Source organism: Nanorana parkeri, unplaced genomic scaffold (assembly GCF_000935625.1).
Source record: "Nanorana parkeri isolate BGI_ZX_2015 unplaced genomic scaffold, ASM93562v1 scaffold1866, whole genome shotgun sequence".
NCBI lineage: Eukaryota > Metazoa > Chordata > Amphibia > Anura > Dicroglossidae > Nanorana > Nanorana parkeri.
Genome location: NW_017308134.1, coordinates 56,646 through 60,874, shown reverse-complemented (window position 1 = coordinate 60,874; position 4,229 = coordinate 56,646).

Genomic DNA, 4,229 nt, shown 5'->3' with positions numbered 1-4,229 from the left:
GAACACATACCGGCGTTCGCTCACCTCTCGATCCTGTCACGGCTCTCTTCCGTGACAGGGGGAGGGGCTGGATTCCCCCCTCCCCTCTCCGATCCTCCAGCATTGACTGGCTGAAGGGACGGGGGAGGGGGCGGGTACAGCTGGCTCTGCCTCTAGATAGGCAGAGCCAGCTGTCACTCACGCAGCTGGGGCGTCTCAGTATATAGGGAGCTGTAGCTCGCGATATACTGTGCTTAGGGTGACGGGAGGACGCTAGTTTGTGTCCTCCCGTTACCCTGAGGAGAACTATGGGGAAAAGACTTAACCCCATAGTTCTCCTTTAATAAACCGCAGATAGTTCATCTGTGAGAATAAAGGGTCCTTATAATACCAGTGTGGGGAAACCTCTCCAAAGACATGTCATGTTATGTGGCTTAGCCTAGCGCCCTCTGCAAGCCGCCATCTTGGGCTGAAGGCGGCTCACCTATAATACGTAACAAAGTGGGAGGGAAGCGATGATAGGCACTGCTCAGATTTAGATTACTCGGAGCGTGAACATACAACAGTAGTGCCAAACCACATGAATGGCTTTAATTAGGGAGACACCGATATATCGGCTAAAAATGGCACTTTTGGCTAAATGCCGAAAGTGCCATTTTCCTGAGGATACATCGGCGCATCCGTGCTTTCTTTCCCCCCTGCTGGGCGCTGCTCTGTGTCCCAGTGGAGAGACAGCCTCCTATCACAGTCCGGCAGAGCTGTGTGTGGGCGGAGACAGCCAGCGCTGTCACAGGAGGCGGAGCTCTCCTCCCCGCACCGCTCGCTCAGCCTCCTGTGACATCGTGTCAGGATGGAGAGCGGGTACAAGCAGTCGGTGATCAGTGAGTGTTTGTTGATAATTGAGGACATGGTATGTGTACTACATCCCAAATTATGAATGAATGGGAAGTGATCTACATCACATCTACATCACTTCCTGTTCATTCATGATTGTGGTTATAGTAAACACACTTCCTGTTCATTGATAACAGGGGCTGCAGAAAAAGAGACTGAGGACTCTGTGTGTCTCTGAGGGCTCTGTGTGTCTCTGAGGGCTCTGTGTGTCTCTGTGTGTTTCTGTGTGTCTCTGAGGACTCTGTGTGTCTCTGAGGGCTCTGTGTGTGTCTCTGAGGGCTCTGTGTGTCTCTGAGGGCTCTGTGTGTCTCTGAGGGTTCTGTGTCTCTGAGGGCTCTGCGTGTCTCTGAGGACTCTGTGTCCTCAATCTCTTTTTCTATTTTCAAAGGGAAATACCAGTGGTCTGTTTAGAGCCCTAATATTAAATAATTAAAATATATAAATTAAAATAAAACACATTTTCGGTTTTGGCTTGACATTTGTTTTATTTCGGATTCGTTTCAGTTTTGAAATTTCCATTTCGGTGCACCTCTAGCTTTAATAGTTCATAGTATGATTACATAAAACAGGCAATGCGCTTTGGGGGTCAAACGCCCCCCTTCATCTGGGCTACAAAATAAATAGATATAAAAGAAGGAATATAAAAAATAAAGGAATATATAACTGTTTAATTGCAGAATATTTATGAGTATGTCACAATCTGAAGGCTGACCCTGTTCCTCGATGCAACTCCTGTCCCTGGGTGTAAAAAGGGCCCCCCCCCCCCCTTTAACATTAGAAGCCCCCCTTTAACATCAGAAGCCTCCTTTACATCAGAGTTCCCACTTCACATCAGAGTCCTCAGTCCCTCCTTTACTACAAAGTTCTACCATCACAAAATTTCAAGGCACCCGTGAGAGAGCCAGAAGGCACCATGGTTGAGAAAGGCTGGTCTAAGAGATGGCTGGTTTCCCACCGGGGACTCCCTCGCAGGAGTTGGGGGCTCAGCTTAGCTTACTCAATGTGCTCTCACGGATGCAGAGGAGGGTAGGTGCCAGAGAGCTGGAATCTAAGCACAGCACGGGACTCCGTACAGCTGGAAGTGGAGGTGTTTCAGGAGGTGGCGATTGCAGAGATGGCGAAGCGGAGATTGTAGATTGCAGTGGAGACTGCCAGTGATGCAGCAGCACTATAGCATCACACAGGTAGTGGTAATGGTGCTTGTAGCTCTGGTAGGTACTTAGTACTGGAAGCAGGGTGGCATTGGTAGCACCAGCAGTGAGGTTACAATGGTAACAAAGTAGCACTGGCAGCATGGGAGCACTGACTTAATGCTCGAGCTGTGAAAGTGCTTACTGCTCCAGTTCAAATAGAAACAGCAATCAGGTAACGCAGCTATGACATGCAGAGTAAAACACTGAAGTATTTACAGCTGCAGGAGCTGTACGAGGCGCCAACCCCTGGGGCGAGGTAGGTAAATAATCATGACAGAATAAAAGACCAATTCTTACTTAAAAAAGCACGACATAAAAAACACAACAGTAGCAATGTAATAAATACAAATTATTAGCTTCGAGAAAAATAAATTGGTCTAAAACCAACAGAATACCCAATTGTGTCCGTATAAGAACTAGAAAAGCTATTACGGCTTTAAATTAGGGCTGGTAATGATTACAATTTTCGTGTTCGATTAATCGAACTTTTTAAAAACGATTAATTTTGATTAATTATAACGCACATGCAGATCCAACTACATTGGCCTATACACATACAGCACAGCAATGAAGTAATAAAATGAACGAGGATCACACTAATCCAGCACGTTATTAATCTGAGTTGCTCCACTCAAGCGGCGGCCATATTGAGTGGGGCACGTGACAATAATAACGTGCTGGATTAGTGTGATCCGAGTTCATTCTATTACTTTATTGCTGTGCTGTATGTGTATAGGCCAATGCCTTGGCTGGCGCTCGTGCAGAAAGTTTCTTGGGCAAACTCACCGGCCCAAGTGGCTCCGTCGTCTAACGAAGGAGGGAGGAGTCCGGTGACTTCACGGACATCGACGTCACCGGACTCCTCCCCCCTTCCCTTCGTTAGCTTACACAGCCCTACTTTAAATAAAATAATAATAGAAGCCGAAACAAACTCGGCAACTTTAGCAATGGAGATTGTTTCACCTTCCATTACAGCTTCACTTACATAAAGAAGATTTGATACAAATGTACTTTTGTCACATGGCTACAATAATCACATTTGTAGTGCAGTTTGAGCCCAGTTGTTTTCCTAGAGCTTTTATAGACCCCCCTTGTTAAAGCGTCCTCTCACATAGGAGCCATTGTAAACCTCTTGTGATAATGAGCCGAAATATGCATAATCCAAGACAAACATGGACACACTCAATAAAGCACATAATGGGGTGTCAGAGATGTTATTATTATACAGGATTTATATAGTGACTTTACATACTAAAGGGGGCGGGACAATAACTAGACATGTAACTGCGCAAAAATGTGTTTCGTTTCGGATCGACTCGGATGTCTCTTTTTGTTTTTTAGATTTCGGATCTGAAATTCAGTCCGGTTCGATATTTGTTATACAGATTTCAGATCCATTCGAATTTTCCGTTTTCTTTTCGAATCTATTCAGATGGTGTTCTTTAAAGGAGAACTATGGGGTTAATGCTTTTCCCCCATAGTTCTCCTTAGGGTAACGGGGGGGACACAAACTAGCGTCCTCCGGTCACCCTAGGCTCAGTATATAGGGAGCTACAGCTCGCGGTATACTGAGACGCCGCAGCCGGAGCGGATCCCGATAATTATGCCTATCTAGAGGCATAAGAGCCAGCTGTACCCACCCCCCCCCCCTTTCCGCCAGTCAGCTCTGGCGGTTAGGAACGGGGAGGGGGGAATCCAGCCCCTCCCCTGTCAGGGCAGAGAGCTGTGACAGGATCGTGAAGCGAGCGAGCGCCGGTATGTGTTCTCTCACCTCCCGATCTACTGAGCCGACCTGTGACAGTCTCATTGTCACAGGTCGGCTAGAACTACGAGGAGGAGTGAAAAGCACTCCCCTCATAATTCTCCTTTAATTAAAAGTTACCTTAAAGGGTTATTTAACCCTCTGTGTTTTTGCATCTTGCAAGAAATTTTGCAAGAAATGACACGTTGCTACAATGTAAAGTAGTGAGTGTACAGCTTGGATATCAGTGTACAGTGTTCCTGAAGCTTTCATAAGTAATATTCAGGCCTAAAATTTGCGTTTCAACATGACTGCAAAACAAAATTTGCAAAACCGGCCCTGGCAGCGAAAGGGTTAAAGTAACTGTATTTGATGAGTGTTTTCCTGTTGGATTCATTTTGCATACAAAAAATAAGTATAAA